The sequence below is a fragment of the Hordeum vulgare genome, chromosome 7H (assembly GCF_904849725.1).
Source record: "Hordeum vulgare subsp. vulgare chromosome 7H, MorexV3_pseudomolecules_assembly, whole genome shotgun sequence".
NCBI lineage: Eukaryota > Viridiplantae > Streptophyta > Magnoliopsida > Poales > Poaceae > Hordeum > Hordeum vulgare.
In genome coordinates, this window is record NC_058524.1 from 108852237 (window position 1) to 108873692 (window position 21456).

The window sequence follows — 21456 nt, forward strand, 5'->3', positions numbered from 1 at the left end:
GCATCCATGGTCGCCCCTGGAGCATCAGGGGCCGCGTCCGGCGTTGTCAGGTCGAGCGCCGGCGCGTCAGGAGCCGCTTTGGCCCTGGGAGAAACCGTGATCGTCTTCAGGACCACCCGCTCCGGGGCTGCCAGTTCAGACGGCTGGGCCCCTTCGGTCCTTGGGTCCGGCCTGGAGGCGGCGTCGCTAGCTGGCTCCTCCACACGAGCATGTGTGGAGGGGTCCTGTCTAGCCTTCGCACGCGCCTCCGCCGGCCTCTCTACCCGGCTGGGGCAAGGCTGGCCCACGACGGTCTTCCCTGCGGCTGTGTCCCACCGGCGCTTGGATTCTATCTCGAGCTCCCCGCCGGCAGCATCAGCTGCTGCCCAGCCGGCCCGCTCGGCTGTGGAGGCGGTGTCTTCATCCGCATCCGCCTCCCTGTCAAGCCGGGCTTCTCAGGAACAAAGTTCATCTTGAAATCTGGAAGGGAGAACAGGGGGAAACCATACCCGACAACTACCGGGACCTGCTTCCGGCCACCGCCACGGCGCCTCTTGGCACCATCTGCTCGTTGCCCGGTTGGGGGACCCGGCGCCGGTCGCTTAGGGGCCGGCCGGGAAGTTGTGGCACCCTTGCCCTTCTTCCCAGCTGCCTCGTCAGCAGCGGTCGCTCCGCCACCTTGGCGCCGGCCGCATGACGCTAGTGGGCTAGTGACCTCCTCCACCTCGTCGGAGTCTCCCTTGAAGGCTGCATCAGAGCAGAATGAGGCTTCCTCATCGTCGTCTGTCCAGTCTGCTAGGGCGTGCCACGGGTACTCACCAGACGGCTCGGTCCCTTCCGACTCTAGGGGATCTCCCGTGCCGGCGGAGGAGTCTGAGCGGGGCTCCATCGCATCCTCGTCCTCCATCTCAGAGGCGCCGGACGCCTCCACGTCAGGAGCAGGTGGACGGAGGGACCCCTGTAGGGTCTTGAACATCTACAAGAAAGGAATTCAACCCGGTTCAGCAAACGCCACCGGCTTCAAAACAAAACAACAGAAAAGAAGGGAGTAAGGCTACGATCGAAGGTGGATGAGCCCGGTTGAACGGGGACATCCCCCATATCCATTCCCCGCCCTCATCCATGCGGGCGGTGGAGATCAGGTTCACCCTTCGTGGTACAGCGCCCGGGGTGAACCTCTTGATGGACAGCCGGCACGGATCAAGTTGGCCGCTCATCTGGCAGACCAGATGCGGCCGCCTCTGCAGAGGCAGAATCCGGCAAACCACCATGGTGGCAAGAAGGTCGCGGCCGAGGAGGCCGCTCTCCCTCAAGATATCGAGGTGGGCGCGAATGAGCTCCACCTCAGGATGCGGCTTGGGAGTCTTCGCGTCCCAGTTCTGCTGCATCGGAGGGGCGATGGCGAACGAGGGCATGTTGAGGGCGTCCTGGGCCGGGTCGGTGCTCCTCACATAGAAGAACCCCTTCTGCCAATGCTCGACAGAGTCTTGCAAAGGCATCTGGGGGAAGCCGGACTTCGGGCGGTGATGCACCAGCGCGGCCCCGCACGGCGTCATGGGGCGCGGCACCTTGAGCTTCTCCACCTTGGATTTCTCCATGGTGATAGATTGCTGCTTGAAGAAGAACAAGCTGCGCCACAGATCGACATGAGGCTCGATCCCCACGAAGCCCTCGCACAGGACCACGAAGGGGACCAGCTGCAGTATGGCGTTTCGCGCCAGATGATGCGGCTGCAGGCCGAAGAACTGGAGCCACTCGGCGAAGAAAGAGCTAGCCAGGAGCCCGAAACCCCGGTAGAAGTGCTCGGCGAAGACCACGACCTCTCCCGCGATAGGTGCGGGAGAGGCCTCGGAGCCAGGAAGGCGCACCGACACTTGGGAGGCCGGGGGCAGCAGTCGATGATGGCGGAGCGCATCGATGAGCTCCTCGTCGACATCGCTGCCCAGCCAGGCCCCCTGCAAGGACGCCTCCTGCGCCAACGACCTCTTCTAAGAAGACCCACTGGCCATGGCTGCGGGTGGCGAGAGCTCGAAGCGGTCGGCGGAGGCCTCGACGACGAAGAAGGAGACGAAGGGCGCGAGCTCTTCTACTCAGGGCGCAAGAAGGAAGAAAGCACGGAGCAGGGCGAGAAGAGGGGGCGAGTGGCCTCCCCGAAACCCTCGCGTCCCATTTGAACCCCCACGAAGCATCGTGGGGAGGGGATCCAGTGCGCGTCAGGCCCCATTAATTCTGTGTATTACGGGCTGTAATGCCCCCCTAATACCAACCGTCGCGGGGTAAATCCGCAGAGGATCTCCCGCGTGAAGGCCGAGGGGGCGTCGTGGCGGGACCCAAGGCCTAGGCCCGGCCCCATCAACAGTAATCGCCATCATTATGCCAGGCGGGGCCTGGCACGTGGCTTTCTCTGGGCCAGTGACGACGGGACCGAGGCGTCGCTTCGAAGCTACCCGGCTTCGAAGCCGGCGTCCTTCACCGCAAACAACAGCCAAAATATCAAGACAAACCAACAAGCCGGTGAGGCCGCCCGCCAGCAGGCGGCAGACCTCGCCAGCTTCAAGGACTACTGTCGGGGGAATAACCCCAGGGTAGGCTCATCAAGCCTGCTCCTTCATTTCCGGCCCAATGGACATGAAGATATGGAGCTTCCCAAGGCCCAAGTCTTCTGACCGGCTAGGCATCGCCTGCCGGCTGGAAGATGAGGCAGCCACCTTTCTGGCCGGCCAGGCATCCCCTGCCAGCTAGAATGCAGGTGGCCTCCCCTTTAGAGCCGGCCTGGTCCCGCCAGCCGGACTGGGGAGGAGGCGGCCACCCGCGAGCCGGCTAACCAAGCAGGCTAGCCAACTTAGGATCACCATTCACATCAGATCGTAGGTTAGGAAAGGACCTCACGATTAAAGGTAGCTACGCATCAACAAAGGTACTGGTTCGGGGCTCCCGGCAGGTACGAGCGTCGGCGGCCGCGCTGCTGACCTACCCCGGCTCTGATCCATCACCTAGCCTAATGTCGGACCGTCACACTTCCACTCCATTACTGCACTCGGCGTGGGGGACAGTGGAGGCGGTCGTACTGCCTTCCCATGAAGAATCTCGCGGGGCGACGCTTGACGTACATCGCGTGCTCAGCGTCAACCTTACGTGGGAGCCCCATTGGCCAGTCGGCGGGTCCCACAGGTAAACGAGACCATGCAGCCGGCGGGCCCCTCATCGACAAGACATGACCCTTGTGGGCCCCTGGCCAGCCGGCGAAGCAGCCAGCCGGGTCCCACGCGTGTACCCTTTATCCATATTGTAGGCCGGCGGGTTCGTCTATAAAAACCCCGGGTCGCCCCCATGCACAGAGGCCGATCACTTACCAGTCATTCAACACTACACACTCACCAACCAATAGAGAGCGAGGTAGAGACGAGCCGGCTGCTCCCCTCTTCCTCCTCCCAACACAGCTCCAGGAGCAACATTGTACTCCGTTCCCATACATCAAACACACAAGCAGGATTAGGGGTATTATCTCTACGGAGAGCCCTGAACCTGGGTACATCGTGCGTCCCATGCGTGTACCAACCTCGTTCCCAGCACCCACCTTTGTCCCTTCGGTTCTCACCGACTTTAGCCTACCTATGGCATATGTTGTGAGTATTCACCGACAATGACCAAGGTCTACATTTTCCTACCCTCAACAAGTTTCAATCCTAATTCCTTTTATATGTGAAGCCATCACTTCCCATAAGATCATTACATGATATTTCATGCGTTTGTTCTATTTTCACTCTTTTGATCGTGGCAAGAGGCAAAGCCCTTCAACTAAGACACTCTTTATTATATGGCTCACGAGCTCGAATACATCGGGAGTGACACAAAGCAAAACTCAAGACTAAAACACTAAGACTTTTAATCTACTAGAAAAAGAGAAAACTGAAAAGGAAAACTAAAACAAAGGTAAAGGCAAAAGATGTGATGGTGATACGATGCCGGGGCAACTCCCCCAAGCTTGGCACAAGCCAAGGGGATTGCCCATACCAATGCTTAGTTGTCTTCCTTTGGTGGTGGTGGAGGAGTTGTTGCAACATGGGTTTGATCCTCCATCTTCCAAGGCATAGGTGCTCCATCATGGAAAGATGAACGAGTCTCCGAAATCCTCAAATCTGCAGCCAACCGTATTGATTTAAATCTATACTCATACTCACAGTTTTGGTTCTGCAGATCATAGATCTGGGCCTCGAGTTGATCAATCCTATCATAGAGCCTGGAGAGGTGCTTCCCAATGTCATTGGCTTCAATCTTGTGCTTGCTGGTGAACTCCGTGATCATCATGTGGTTGGCGTTGATTTCACGCTCCACCATCCCTTGGCACTTGAAAACTTGTTGCTCCATTGCTTCGAGCCTCGCCTCCACGCTTCCGGTCTTCTTGGGCCCCTCAACATCACGGATGTGCAACATCCCCTCACGCATCTCGATAGATTGCGGGTGTTGCAGCACTTTCGTGAGGTAGGGATTGATGACCTTCTCGAAGATCTTGTCCTTTGGAGCTTGTGGGGAAGTCATGGCGATCTAGATCTGCAACAGAAACAAGCTCGAAACGAAAAACAGAGGAAATCTGCGTGATGCAGGGGTTAGACCAAAAGGAAGTATATATAATGATTTTTTTCAGACCAGAAGGAGTACCCTGCACGAAAACGGAGTCCGGGAGGCGCACGAGGTGGCCACAAGCCCTCACGGCGTGGCCAGGGGGTGGGCCCGTGCCGTGCAGGCTTGTCGCCTCCTCGCGCACTTTCTGGACTACTTCCAATTTTTGTATTTTTTCAAATATTCCAAAAGGGAGAAAATTTCCTATGGGGAACGTTTTGGACTCTGTTTTCTTACCGAATCACATACCTCTTCGTTTTCGGAGTCTGAAACAGGCTGATAAATATCCCTTAGGTATTCTTCCGGAGTTATGGTATTGATGATATTGCTTTCAACATTTATGGGAGTACGTGAGATATAATGCTTGATTCTCTGCCCATTTACCACTCTCAGACAATTACCTCGTGTTGTTGATCTTGATAGCACCGGAACGATATACTTCCTCAACAACATAGGGACCTTCCCATTTAGAGAGAAGCTTGCCTGCAAAGAATCTTAAACGAAAGTTATATAGCAAGACATAATCACCTACACTGAACTCACGCTTTTGTATCCTCTTATCATGCCACCTCTTAACCTTCTCTTTGAAAATCTTGGCATTCTCATATGCCTGAGTTCTCCACTCGTCAAGTGAGCTAATGTCAAATAACCTCTTCTCACCGGCAAGTTTGAAATCAAAGTTGAGCTATTTGATTGCCCAATAAGCTTTATGCTCTAGCTCAAGAGGTAAGTGACATGCTTTTCCATACACCATTTTGTACGGAGACATGCCCATGGGATTCTTATAGGCAGTTCTATAAGCCCGCAGTGCATCATCGAGTTTCTTAGACCAATTCTTTCTAGACCTGTTGACAGTCTTTTGCAGAATCAATTTAATCTCTCTATTTCTTAGCTCTACTTGACCATTGGACTGAGGGTGATAGGGAGACGCAATTCTATGGTTGACATCGTACTTAGCAAGCGTTTTACGGAAAGCACCATGAATGAAGTGTGAACCACCGTCGTTCATTAGATATCCAGGGACTCCAAATCTAGGGAAGATAACTTCTTTTAGCATCTTGATAGAGGTGTTGTGATCAACACTACTAGTGGGAATAGCTTCTACCCACTTAGTGACATAATCAACATCAACTAAGATATGCGTATACCCGTTGGATTTTGGAAAAGGTCCCATATAATCAAAGCCCCAAACATCAAATGGTTCAATGACAAGTGAATAATTCATAGGCATTTCCTGATGTTTGCTAATATTACCTATTCTTTGAGATTCGTCACAAGACAAGACAAACTTACGGGCATCCTTGAAGAGAGTGGGCCAATAGAAACCTGATTGCAATACCTTGTGTGCAGTTCTATCTCCCGCATGGTGTCCTCCATAGGCCTCGGAGTGACACTTCTGTAGGATCTGTCCCTGTTCATGTTCAGGTACACAACATCTAATAACACCATCTACTCCTTCCTTATAAAGGTGAGGATCATCCCAGAAGTAATGTCTCAAGTCAAAGAAGAATTTCTTCTTTTGCTGGTATGTGAAACTAGGTGGTATATATTTGGCAATGATATAGTTCGCATAATCAGCATACCACGGTGCACTACGTGAAGCAATGATGACATTCGATTGCTCATCAGGAAAGCTATCATCAATAGGTTGTCGGTCATCAAGAACGTTCTCCAACCTAGACAAGTTATCTGCTACTGGGTTATCAGCACACTTTCTGTCGACAACGTGCAAATCAAATTCTTGTAGCAAGAGAACCCATCTGATAAGTCTAGGTTTAGCGTCCTTCTTCTCCATGAGGTACTTGATAGCAGCATGATCAGTGTGAATAGTGACTTTGGAATCAACTATGTAAGACCTGAACTTTTCACATGCAAACATGACTGCTAAAAACTCCTTCTCCGTAGTGGCATAGTTTCTTTGGGCACTGTCTAGAGTTTTACTAGCATAGTGAATAACATTCAACTTCTTGTCAACTCTTTGCCCTAGAACAGCACCAACATCATAATCGCTAGCGTCACATATGATCTCAAAAGGCAAGTTCCAATCAGGTGGTTGAATAATAGGTGCATTTATCAAAGCCCTTTTAAGTATTTCGAAGGCTTCCTCACAATCATCGTCAAAGACAAAAGGGATATCCTTTTGCAAGAGATTGGTAAGAGGCCTAGAAATCTTAGAGAAGTCTTTGATGAACCTTCTATAGAAACCAGCATGACCAAGGAAACTTCTTATACCTCTGATATATGTGGGGTATGGCATTTTCTCGATTGCATCAACCTTAGTCTTATCGACTTCAATACCTCTTTCAGAAATTTTATGTCCTAAGACGATGCCTTCATTAACCATAAAGTGGCACTTCTCCCAATTAAAGACAAGATCGGTGTCTTTACATCTCTGTAAGACTCGATCAAGGTTGCTGAGGCAATCATCAAAGGAAGACCCGTAAACGGAGAAGTCATCCATGAAAACCTCAACAATCTTTTCACAGAAGTCAGAGAATATAGCCATCATACATCTTTGAAAGGTGGCAGGTGCATTGCATAAGCCAAAAGGCATACGTCTATAGGCAAAGGTATCGAAAGGGCAGGTAAAAGTGGTTTTCTCCTGATCAGATTGTGCAACTGGTATTTGGGAGAAACCAGAATAACCGTCTAGAAAGAAGAAGTGTGTGTGTTTGGACAGCCTTTCTAGCATTTGGTCGATAAAAGGAAGAGGGTAATGATCTTTCCGAGTGGCATTATTCAACTTCCTAAAATCAATCACCATCCTATAGCCAGTAATAATCCTCTATGGTATCAACTCATCCTTATCATTCGGGACAACGGTGATGCCTCCCTTCTTAGGAACGCAATGCACCGGACTCACCCAATCACTATGAGCAACATGATAGATAATACTCGCTTCCAGGAGCTTTAGTATTTCTTTTCTTACTACTTCTTTCATCTTAGGATTTAATATCCTTTGATGATCAGCAACTGGTTTGAAGTCAGGATCAGTTTTAATCTTGTGCTGGCATAGGGTAGGACTAGTGCCCTTAAGATCATCAAGAGTATATCCAATAGCAGCACGGTGCTTCCTCAGAGTTTTTAGTAACTTCTTTTCTTCATGCTCCGAGAGGCTAGCACTAATAATAACATGATATATCTCTTTTTCATCAAGATAGGCATACTTAAGAGTATCGGGCAACTGTTTAAGCTCGAACACAGGATCACCCTTTGGTGGGGGTGGATCCCCAAGCAGTTCAACACAGAGACTATTCTTAAGGATAGGATATTGTTCTAAGAAAACTCTATCTATCTCATCCCTTTCATCCATATGCATATCAATTTCATGCTCAAGCAAGTATTGCTCTAAGGGATCAGTAGGAGGTACGGCAATAGAAGCTAAGCCAATAGTTTCATCCCTACTAGGCGACTCCTTTTCATGAGGTTGTCTACCAAACTTGGAGAAATTGAACTCATGTGACACACCTTCAAAGCCAACCGTGAGAGTTTGCTTCTCACAATCAATATGAGCATTGACTGTATTGAGGAAAGGTCTACCAAATATGATGGGACAGAAGTTATCTTGTGCGGTAGCAAGAACGAGGAAATCAGCAGGATACTTCGTTTTACCACACAAGACTTCAACATCCCTAACAATTCCCAGAGGGCAGATAGTATCTCTATTGGCAAGCTGAATAGTGACATCTATAGGTTCTATCTTAACAGGTGCAATCTCATCTTTGACTTCATCGTATAAGGATTAAGGTATTGCACTAACACTAGCACCCAAGTCACATAAACCATGATAACAATGATCTCCTATCTTAACAGAAACCAGAGGCATGCCAACAACGGGCCTATGTTTGTCTCTAGCGTGAGGTTTAGCTATTCTAGCAGCATCTTCACAAAAGTGAATATTATGTCCCTCAACTTCTTCAGACAGAAGATCTTTGATAATAGCAATGCTAGGTTCAACTCTAATTTTCTCAGGGGGTGTAGGTGTTCTAATATAGCCTCTACGTATCATAGTTGAAGCTTTAGAGTGATCCTTTATCCTAACAGGGAAAGGTGGTTTCTCAATGTAAGCACTGGGTACCACAGGATCATTATAGGTAATGAGTTTATCTTCAACTAGAGTGGGTTTGACTACATTGACTTCTAAAGGAGGATGAAATTTAAACCACTTCTCTTTGGGGAGTCAATATGAGCAGCAAAATATTCACACAATGAAGCTACTATCTCAGAGTCAAGTCCATACTTAGCGCTAAAGTCACAAAAAGTATTTGTCTCAACAAAGGATTTAACGCAATCAAAAGTGAAATTCATACATGAATCCTTACCTTCTTCAAGCTCCCAATCTTCAGAGTTGCGTTTAATTCTCTCCAATAAATTCCATTTGAAGTCAATATCTCTCTTCATAAAAGAACCGGTACAAGAAGTGTCAAGCATGGTGCGATCATCACGAGAAAGCCGAGCATAGAAGTTCTGAATGATAATTTCTCTCGAGAGCTGATGATTGGGGCATGAATATAGCATTGATTTAGGCCTCCCCCAAGCTTGAACGATGCTTTCTCTGTCATGAGACCAAACATTGTACATATAATTTCGACCACGATGTACTAAATGCATAGGATAAAACTTTTGATGAAATTCCAATTTCAACCGATTGTAGTCCCATGATCCAGTATCATCACATAGCACATACCATGTCAATGCCTTACCCTTAAAAGATAAAGGAAATACCTTCTTCTTGAACTCATCCTCGGGCACACCTGCAAGCTTAAATAAACCACAAACCTCATCTACATAGATTAGATGCAAGTTTGGAGGATTAGCCAGCAGTTTCTCAAGCATACCCGAAGGAAATTCAAAGCAAATATTTTCAGTAGGTGCAGAAGGTTGAGGAGCAACGCTTTGTGCTTCCGTTCGAAGTGAAGATACCCCGAACAAGCCCCTCAAAGGATTAGTATCCATAGTGACAAGTGACAACAAATTTCAGCACACTATATGAATGTTTCCTTACCAAGTTCCACTTACCAAAGGCGCTTCACTCCCCGTCAATGGCGCCAGAAAAGAGTCTTGATGACCCACAAGTATAGGGGATCAATCGTAGTCCTTTCGATAAGTAAGAGTGTCGAACCCAACAAGGAGCACAAGGATCTGACAAGTGGTTTTCAGCAAGGAAATATCTGCAAGCACTGAAATTATCGGTAACAAGTGATTGTGTGGTGAGATGATTCGTAGCAAGGAACAAGTAACAAAAGTAGCTACGGTGCAGCAAAGTGGCCCAATCCCTTTTGTAGCAAGGGACAAGCCTAGACAAAGTCTTATGGAAGGAAAAATGCTCCCGAGGACACACGGGAATTTCTGTCATGCTAGTTTCATCATGTTCATATGATTCACGTTCGTTACTTTGATAGTTTGATATGTTGGTGGACCGGCGCTCGGGTACTTCCCTTACTTGGACAAGAATCCCACTTATGAGTAACCCCTCTCGCAAGCATCCGCAACTACGAAAGAAGAATTAAGACAAAGTCTAACCATAGCATTAAACTAGTGGATCCAAATCAGCCCCTTACGAAGCAACGCATAAACTAGGGTTTAAGCTTCTGTCACTCTAGCAACCCATCATCTACTTACTACTTCCCAATGCCTTCCTCTAGGCCCAAATAATGGTGAAGTGTTATGTAGTCGACGTTCACATAACACCACTAGAGGAAAAACAACATACAACATATCAAAATATCGAACGAATACCAAATTCACATGACTATTATTACCATGACTTATCCAATGTCCTCAGGAACAAAAGTAACTACTCACAAAGCATAATCATAATCATAATCAGAGAGGTAATGAGTAGCATCAAGGATCTGAACATAAACTCTTCCACCAAGTAATCCAACTAGCATCAACTACAAAGAGTAATCAACACTACTAGCAACCTTACAAGTACCAATCGAAGTCGCGAGATGAAGATTGGTTACAAGAGATGAACTAGGGTTTGGAGATGAGATGGTGCTGATGAAGATGGTGATGATGACGAGTCCCCTCCGATGAGAGGAGTGTTTGTGATCATGATGGCGACGATTTCCCCCTCCAGGAGGGAAGTTTCCCCGGCAGGATCGTCCTGCCGGAGCTCTAGATTGGTTCTGCTCAAGTTCCGCCTCGTGGCGGCGGCGAAACCATGAAAAAGCTCCCGTCTGGTTTTTTTCTGGACGAAACCCTCCATATAGCAAAAGAGGGGGCAAGTGGGCCAGCAGGGTGCCCACAAGCCCCCATGGTGCGGCCTCGGGGGTGGTCGCGCCGTGTAGGCTTGTGGCCACCCCCTGGAGCCCCTCTGGCGCTTCTTCGGCCCAGTATTTTTTATATATCAGGAAAAAAATCCTCGTTGATTTTTACAGCGTTTGGAGTTGCGTAGAATAGGTATCTCAAACTTGCTCCACTTTCAGGCCAGAATTCCAGTTGCTGGCATTATCCCTCTTCATGTTAACCTTGCAAAATAAGAGAGAAAAGGCATAAGAATAGTACCGTGAAGTGAAATAACAGCCCAAGAAGCGATAAATATCAACATGAAAACATGATGCAAAATGGACGTATCAGGATGCTTGTTATCTTCAAAAGTATGGGCGCATCGATGACCCCAAGGATGTCCATGGAAGTCTCAGAGGGCACTCTTAGCGAGCTAGAAGAGTCTACTGGCAGTTGGGACAATTTTCCCTATTCTCAGTTTCTCACAACTTCTCTTGGTGTGCTATTACAGTTCAAACATACATTATCTGTTACAGTATTTACTATATACCCCCTCTGTATCTAAATATAAGTCTTTTGGAGATTTCAATATGGAGTGTGAACATATGTATATAGAGGTATTTTAGACTATGGATTCACTTATTTTGCTCTGTATGTAGTTCATATTGAAATATCTAAAAAGACATATATTTAGGAACGGATGGGGTAGTTGCATAACGTCTTTAAGCTAAAAAAAACATGTCTTAGTAAAGCATTACATTTGATAATGAAATGAAGAGGGGGAATTTGACACCTAAAAACGTTCTAAGCTATTTCCATGATTAGAAAAAATGGTTCGCATGACATAGCTGTCATGATTAGCATACTCCTAACTTCCTAAGGCAAAAATAACCCAACATGCAACAGTCATCGAGGACCTGCAAGAAGAAAAGAAGAAGCTATATATGTTGCCAACCTGCAGATTCCATACCCAACTATATAATACAAAACAATATCATTCTAAACTTAACTCCTATGGACAATGTAAGGATTTACGAATGAAGCACTAAATATGCCAAAACAACCTGATTTTACCACTTTTTGAAAAATGGAAGATGGAACAAACAACAAATCTTTTAGAAAAAATCTACATACCTTCATGTTAGCTGTAGAGATCAAGCTAGCTGAGTCTTGATTTCTAGCCTTCAAGGCTGCAGCCACCTATATATAGGAATACCATTAAAGTAGACTGCATTTTTATGGCCTTTAGTTGGATAAAATTAATTCGGGAATGAAGAAATTCATGTTTTAGAATATGGGCTCTTCCAATAGCCGGTTCAAGAATTAATAATAAGTGAGGTGATATACATTCAATACAAGAATTTTTTAAATCTTCGGGATGAAAACAATTTTTAGCTACAAGTATTATTTGCCAGACATGATTTCCATTATAATTACAGTACCATTTCTAGATGTGACTGTAGGTAAAAATAGAACAATGAACACTAATAAACTTTTGCAACTATCATTTGCTGGACATGCTTTCCCTTCTAATTATTGTACCAATCCTACATGTGACTATAGCTAAAAACAGAACTCCCCAACAACAAGTTGGGTAGGCTAGAGGTGAAACTGATAAGATCTCGCAACTAACTCATGGTTCTCGCACATGGATAACAAGCTTCCAAAGATTCCAGAACAGAGAACACTAATTAACATTTTGTTCTATCACAACTATCACTGACTATTTGAAAACCTCATGAATACATAACCATTTTCCATGGTCTACTTATTTGATACTTGACGCATGTGTAACGTGTTACATATATCTCTTCTCTACCAGTACTGTAGATTGGCAACACAAAAATTCTTTTGTGTGTATCCCTTCCTTGAGGTGTTTTTCTTGCTCCTTCCAATCCAACCTCCTCATCTGCCAACCATCCTCTCAGAAATGATCGAACCACAAGAAAACATCCAGCAAATCCTCACAGATATATATACGCTCGCATGCAAATGCAACAACACGCGTGCATGCAAATGTAAAAATCCATAGAACAGGTTGCATGTTCTCATATTATGGATAGCTCATAGATGAAGCAAATTGGCAGGTTCTCTGATTATGCATAGCTCATATATTAAGCAAATCCACATGCTCTCGTATTATAGAAACTCAAGAGACCAGAACGTTATACATAGTTCCTTGTACCTCTCCGATAACACAAAGTATTCTCCTATAGCTCATTTTTATCTAGCTATCTCTTGATAGCAAGATCTTTAACAGACTAAATCAACATTTTAGTAGTGTCAAATAAACATTGCAATTGAAATAAAAAAATAAATCATCGGCTACATCAAGCTAACCCAAGACATGCTAGACTATCCTACTGAACAACAAAGTTGGTTCACTAATGCGGAGATTCTTAGGCCAATTTCATGTCCCTTGTTTGGTGACAATGTCCAGATGGGAATAAGACCACATATTTCTATTGTCCTAAGGATTTCACCGAAGAAACTTAAGAGGCACTATCAATGAAGCTACATATGTAGAATTGTAAATTGTGGACCAGAAATGAGATAATTGATAATTTACCAACTACAAACTCGAGATTCAAACCTGGCACAACAGAGGTGAAAACAAAGAAATAAAATGCTTGGAGAAACTTGCAGTGTCGCAAATAAAACTATACAAACTTGAAAATGACATGAGTATTCAATCCCAATGACTATATGGAGAAAGCATTAAATTACAATAGTCATGTGCAAGCACTAAAAGTGGCATACACGATGTATAGTAAAGTAAGAACAACAATTGGTGATGGACTTGCTTCATATGCAAATAAATGGAGAGACTAAATTCTTTTGACTTCCCCAAAAGCAATTTAGCTTCAATCTTGTATTTCAATTAAATATACTATGGACTCCAACATGATTAATAAACTTCAACAAAAATATTAATTATGCTCAATATTTGATTGAAGTGAAAAGATCAGTATTATATTATTGTTATTGTTTATAGCAAAATAATCGAAATGAAGTATAAACTAAAATTTCTTCTTACAAATGACAACAGGGAGAAATATATGAAATGAATCTATAAGGTAACTGATGACCCACAAGCGTATGGGATCGCAGCAGTTTTCGAGGGTAGAGTATTCAACCCAAATTTGTTGGTTCACACGAGGGAAGCGAAAGAATATTCTCAAGTATTAGCAGCTGAGTGCGTCAGATTCAACCACACCTGAAAGATTAGCGTCCGCAAGCAAAGTGTCAGTAGCAAAGTAGTATGATAACAACGGTGCCAGAAATGATCTGTTGACGATAGACTATTCCTAACTGTTGTATCAATGGCGCCAGAAAAAGGTACGTTGATGAGAAACTATTCTTCCCCGACAAAAGTGTCGGAAAAGATCTTGTAACAAGTAACAGCGGAGTACCAAGGAACAGCAGTAGTAGCAGCAGCAGCAGCAAGTAACAGGAGTAGCAATAATAGCAGCAAAGTGACAACAGTAGCAGCAGAGTGGCCCAATCCCTTTTGTAGCAAGGGACAATCCTAGACAAAGTAACGTAGAGAGGACCAGTAGTAAAACACTCGTAGGCAGTGGATCAGTGATGGATGTGATTCATCATGTAACAGCTTTAACACGGAGAGATATGTAACTAGCTCTCGTTCGTCATTCTAATGTAGGCATGTATTCCGTATGTAGTCATACGTGCTTAGGGAAAAGAACTTGCATGACATCTATTGTCCATCCCTCCCGTGGCAGCGGGTTCCTAATGGAAACTACGGGATATTAAGGTTCTCCTTTTAATAAAGAACCGGACCAACGCATTAACACGCGGTGAATACATGAACTCCTCATACTATGGTCATCTCCGGGAGTGGTTCCGGCTATTGTCACTCCGGGGTTGCCGGGTCATAACACATAGTAGGTGATTACAACTTGCAAGATAGGATCTAAAACACACGTATATTGGCGACAACATAATAGGTTCAGATCTAAAATCATGGCACTCGGGCCCTAGTGACAAGCATAGCCAAGTAGTAGAAACATCAATCTAGAACATAGTGGATACTAGGGATCAATCCCCGTCAAGAACTAGCTCGATTACATGATAGATCTCATCCAACTCATCGCCGTCCAGCAAGCCTACGATGAGATTACTCACGAACGATGAAGAGCATCATGGAATTGTCGATGGAGACAGGTTGATGATGACGATGGCGACGATTTCCCCTCCCCGGAGCCCGAAACGGACTCCAGATCTGCCCTCCAGATGAAGAACAGGATGTGGCGGTGATACGTCTCCGTCGTATCTATAATTTTTGATTGTTTCATGCCAATATTCTACAACTTTCATATACTTTTGGCAACTTTTTATACTATTTTTGGGACTAACATATTGTCCAGTGCCCAGTGCCAGTTCCTGTTTGTTGTATCTTTTTTGTTTCGTAGAATATCCATACCAAACGAAGTCCAAACGTAATAAACATTTACGGGGATTTTTTTTGGAATATTTATGATTTTTAGGAAGAAGAATCAATGCGAGGCAATGCACGGAGTGACCACAAGACCTGTAGCCGCGGCCAGGGGGTGGGCCCGCGGATGGCAGGCTTGTGGCCACTCATTAAGGCGGTTGGAGACCTTCTTTCGCCGCAACAAATATAATATGCGGAAGAAAATTGTGTTAAAATTTCATTCCAATCGGAGTTACGGATCTCCGGGAATTTAAGAAACAGTGAAACACAGAATCTGGGAGCGCAGAAACAGAAGGACATAGAGAGAGATCCAATCTAGGAGGGGCTCTCGCCCCTCCGCCGCCATGGAGACCATAGACCAGAGGGGAAACCCTTCTCCCATCTAGGGAGGAGGTCAAGGAAGAAGAAGAAGAAGGGGGTCTCTCTCCCCCTCTCTCCCGGCGGCGCCGGAACACCGCCCGAGACATCATCGTGTGACGGCGATCTACACCAACGCCTCCGTCATCTTCACCAATATCTCCATCACCATCCCCCATCTATATTCAGCGGTCCACTCTCCCGCAACCCGCTGTACCCTCTACTTGAACGTGGTGCTTTATGCTACATATTATTATCCAATGATCTGTTGCTATCATATGATGTCTGAATGGATTATCGTTGTCCTATCGGTGATTGATGAATTGCTATGATTGGTTTAATTTGCTTGTGGTTATGTTGTTGTCCTTTGGTGCCCATCATATGATCGCGCGCGTGGATCACACCATAGGGTTAGTTGTATGTTGATAGGACTATGTATTAGCAGGCTAGAGTGACAGAAGCATCAAACCTAGCATAGAAATTGATGCATATGGGATTGAAGGGGGACCAATATATCTTATTGCTATGGTTGGGTTTTACCTTAATGAACGTTAGTAGTTGCGGACGCTTGCTAATAGTTCCAATCATAAGTTCATAGAATTCCAAGCAAGGGATGACATGCTAGCAGAGGCCTCTCCCACATAATACTTGCTATCGATCTAGTAACGTAGTCAATTGCTTAGGGACAATTCCGCAACTCCTACCACCACTTCTCCACACTCGTTAGACACTCGTATTTGTTTCTTTTTCTAACCAGCCCCTAGTTTTATTTACATGTTCTTTACTTTCTTGCAAGCCTATCCTATCACTCCTACAAAGTACTTCTAGTTTCATACTTGTTCTAGGTAAAGCGAACGTAAAGTGTGCGTAGAGTTGTATCGGTGGTCGATAGAACTTGAGGGAATATTTGTCCTACCTTTAGCTCCTCCATGGGTTCGACACTCTTACTTATCGAGAAAGGCTACAATTGATCCCCTATACTTGTGGGTTATCAAGACCTTTTTCTGGTGTCATTGCCGGGGAGCAATAGCGTGGGGTGAATATTCTCGTGTGTGCTTGTTTGCTTTATCACTAAGTAGATTTATTTGTTGTTCTAAGCTGTTCTTTATCTTTAGTTATGGATATGGAACACGAAATACCAAAAAAATTAGGTGTACTTGCTACTCATGGAGATGGGGAACCTCCTAAAACCCTCGATGCTCGTTACATGGAAAATATTATATACTTCTGTAATAATCCTGAGAAAGCCCCATTCAATTATATAATGGGATACATGTTGGATCAACATGAGTACTTTAGGGATTATCGCTTGACTCAAAAAGGGAAACTTTTATGGGATCAAATCCATTTGTTGAAATGGTATGCTTGGGAACTATGCAAGAGACATGGTGTTACTTGTTGCTCTAGGATGAAGGCTCCACACCTTCCCTTTTCTTGTGAGTTTAATGATCATAGAACCTTGGCTTCTTATGCTAATGGTATATAAGATTTCTATGATGTGGATCAAATAGAAGACTTTGTTGCTTTTATGGGTGCTTATGAAATTGAGGCTTTGTTTAAAAGGTGTGATGATAATGATGATGCTCCTTACCGATCTGAAAATTTGGCTATGCTTCGTTATTGTTATACTAATTATGAATAAAATTCCCATACCGAACGATTTAAGGAGAAATTCTATGCTTCCCAAGAAGAGACTATTATTTTGCAGGTAACTATGGAAGAAAAAATGCTGAAATTGTGAGCTCATTAGATGAAAAAGATGACGAGGAGAGCGAAGAACAAAAGGAGGAAGAACGGACTAGCTACCCGTGTCCACCTTCTATTGAGGGTAACTCTTCTACTCATACATTATTTTATTTCCCTTCGTTCTTACCGAAGGATGAATGCTATGATCCCTTGGATTCGTTTGAAATATACCTTTTTGATGAACTTGATGCTTGCTATGCTTGTGGCCATGATGCCAATATGAATGATGCTTATGAAGATGAGCTAGCTATATTTCCTTATGTTACACATGATGATTTTGATGAATATAATATGCATGTGCTTGCTGCTCCTACTTGCAATTATTATGAGAGAGGAACTACATCTCCACCTCTCTATGTTTCCAATACGATAAAATTGCAAGAAACTGCTTATGCTATGTATAGGCCTTTACTTGATGTGCATGAATTGTTCTTTTATGACATGCCAATGCATAGGAAGAGAGTTAGACTTCGTCATTGCATGATATATGTTACCTTGTGCTCACTACTAAATTTCAAATCATTGCTAATTAAAATTGGCTTTGATATACCTTGGGATCCGGGTGGATCCATTACTTGAGCACTTTATGCCTAGCTTGATGGCTTTAAACAAAGCGCTGCCTCGGAGACAACCCGGAAGTTTTAGAGAGTGATTTATTTCTGTTGAGTGATTTTATTTAGTTTAAAAACAAAAAAAATATAGAGGGGAACTTAAAACTTTTTCAGAAAGAGAAGCGATTGAAAGGTGATGCATTGCGGAAGTGAGGGTCGACCTTGAACACTTGTGTTCATGCTCATGGAAAAAATGTAGAATTTTTCATGGAAGTTTCTCACACAAATAATTATCTCCTTGTAAAATTACTTTGTATTTTAAAAATAATGTGCCAAGCAAAGCCTTTACGATTAGCTTGGGTGATAATTGTTTGATGACGCTGAGAAAAGACAGAAACTTTCAGTTCACGAAATTAATTTTAATTTTTATTCTGGATGGGATTTTGAGTTGATTCTTTTTTCTGCTGATTGATATGCAAATTTTCCAGAAGTTTGTAATTTGTCAGATTTTTTGAGATATCAGAGGTATACGGAATATACAGATTGCTACAGACTGTTCTGTTTTAACAGATTCTGTTTTCTATGCATTGTTCTCTTATTCTGACGAATCTATGGGTAGTATCAGGGGGTATGAACCATGGTAAAGTTGGATTACAGTAGATATAATTCTTATATGAATTTATAATGAGTTCACAACAGTACTTGAAGTGGTGATTTATTTTATTATAGTAACGGATCTCACAAAGTTTTGTTGAGTTTTGTGTGATTGAAGTTTTCAAGTTTTGGGTGAGAACACGATGGATGAAGGAATAAGGAGAGGCAAGAGCCTAAGATTGGGGATGCCCGAGGCACCCCAAGGTAATATTCAAGGAAGACTCAAGCGTCTAAGCTTGGGGATGCCCCGGAAGGCATCCCCTCTTTCGTCTACAATATATCGGTAATTTTACTCGGAGCTATATTTTTATTCGTCACATGATATGTGCAAATGCTTGGAGCGTCTTTTGTGTTTATTTTTCCTTTTTTCTTTTATGCACCATGCTGGTATGAGATAGTCCTTGGTTGGCTTTATAGAATGCTTCTTGTGCTTCACTTATATCATTTGAAGTTTGGATTGCCTGTTTCCCTACACATAGAAAACCACCATTTGTAGAATGCTCTTTTGCTTCACTTATACTTGTTAGAGTGGGGCATATCTTTTGTACAAAGAATTAAACTCTCATGCTTCACTTATACCTATTTAGAGAGTTAACAGGAGTTGGTCATTCACATGGTTAGTCATAAAACCCTACATAAAACTTGTAGATCACTGAATATGATATGTTTGATTCCTTGCAATAGTTTTGTGACATGAATATGTGATATTAGAGTCATGCTAGTGAGTAATTGTGTATTTTTAGAAATACTTGTGTTAAGGTTTGTGATTCCCGTAGATGGACGTATGGTGTGTTGGGGAACGTCGCATGGGAAACAAAAAAAATCCTACGCGCACGAAGACCTATCATGGTGATGTCCATCTATGATAGGGGATTTCGATCTACGTACCCTTGTAGATCGCATAGCATGAAGCGTTAAGAAACGCGGTTGATGTCGTGGAATGTCTTCACGTCCCTCGATCTGCCCCGCGAACTGTCCCACGATCCGTCCCACGATCCGCTCCGATCTAGTGCCGAACGGACGGCACCTCCGCGTTCAGCACACGTACAACTCGATGATGATCTCGGCCTTCTTGATCTAGCAAGAGATACGGAGAGGTAGATGAGTTCTCCGGCAGCGTGACGGCGCTCCGGAGGTTGGTGGTGATCTATCCCAGCAGGGCTCCGCCCAAGCTCCGCAGAAATACGATCTAGAGGAAAAAAACCGTGGAGGTATGTGGTCGGGCTGCTGTGGCAAAGTTGTGTCTCAAAAACCCTCAATACCTCTAGTATATATAGGAGGGAGGGAGGAGAGGAGGCAGCCTCAAACCCTTAAGGTTTGGGCGAAATTGCAGGTGGAGGAGTCCTAATCCAATCCTACTTGGAGTTGGATTCCACCTTCCCACTTGGAAAGTCTTTCCACCTTGTGTTTTTTTCCTTCTTAAACCTTATGGACCTTAGTGGGCACTTACTCCAACCCACTAGGGGCTGGTTTATCTCTTCCCATAGCCCATGAGACCCCTTGGGGCGTTACACCCCTCCCTATGGTCCCGGGCACCCCTCTCGGCACTCCCGGTACACTACCGATGAGTCCGAAACTATTCCGGTGACCAAAACATGACTTTCTATATATCAGTCTTTACCTTTGGACCATTCCGGAGCTCCCCGTGACGTTATGGATCTCTTCTGGGACTCCAAACAACTTTCGGTTACCAACACCTATAACTCAACTATACCGAAACGTCATCAAACCTTAAGTGTGCAGACCCTGCGGGTTTAAGAACTATGTAGACATGACCCGAGACACTCATCGGTCAATATCCAATAGCGGCACCTCGATGCCCATATTGGATCCTACATATTCTCTGAAGATCTTATCGGTTGAACCTCAGTGTCAAGGATTCATATAACCCCGTATGTCATTCCCTTTGTCCTTCGGTATGTTACTTGCCCGAGATTTGATCGTCGGTATCCGCATACCTATTTCAATCTCGTTACCGGCAAGTCTCTTCACTCGTTCCGTAATACAAGATCCCGTGACTTACACTTAGTCACATTGCTTGCAAGGCTTGTGTGTGATGTTGTATTACCGAGTGGGCCCCGAGATGCACACAAGGTATTCCTCCGGTGCGAGTGAGTTATATGATCTCATGGTCATAGGAACAGATACTTGACACGCAGAAAACAATAGCAATAAAATAACACGATCAATATGCTACGTTCATAGTTTGAATCTTGTCCATCACATGATCTATACCTATACTAATTTAAGACTCCCTAGAAATTACCACGTTAATTAGATTTTACGAGCCGTTAATCTAGTGGGACCGAATTATAACGGTGTAGATCGAATCACAGTAGAAAAAAAAAACACATAGCTCTCTTCCGTGAACTTACTCTCCCAATCTCATCTCTCACGTATCTCCAACAAACTCTCATATGGGGCATCATTGAAGCCTCCACGCTAATTGTAGAAAGGACTAATATTAGCTTTTAGATCTTAATCTTGCGACTAAGATTACATGATAGACAAGGACTCCTATTTTTTTGGTTTGAACATAAAAGGTGGCATATTTATATACGTACATGTTGGATAGCGATCCAACAGCCGCACATGACCTTCCCTGAAAAAAGAAAAACAGTCGTAGGTGATCTGAAATAAAAAACTGTCGTATGTAGATACATAAGCTGCACGTCCTTTACACCTTACAACAGTCTTACATTTTGACTCTAAAAAAACACTCTTACGTTATGCTTAACAAAAAAAGCCCATATTTTTATTTTCAAAAGAGATACAATCCTATGTTTACTATACCCAGGACTAAAAAATCTATACCTATACTAATTTAAGACTCCCTAGAAATTACCACGTCTAGAAATT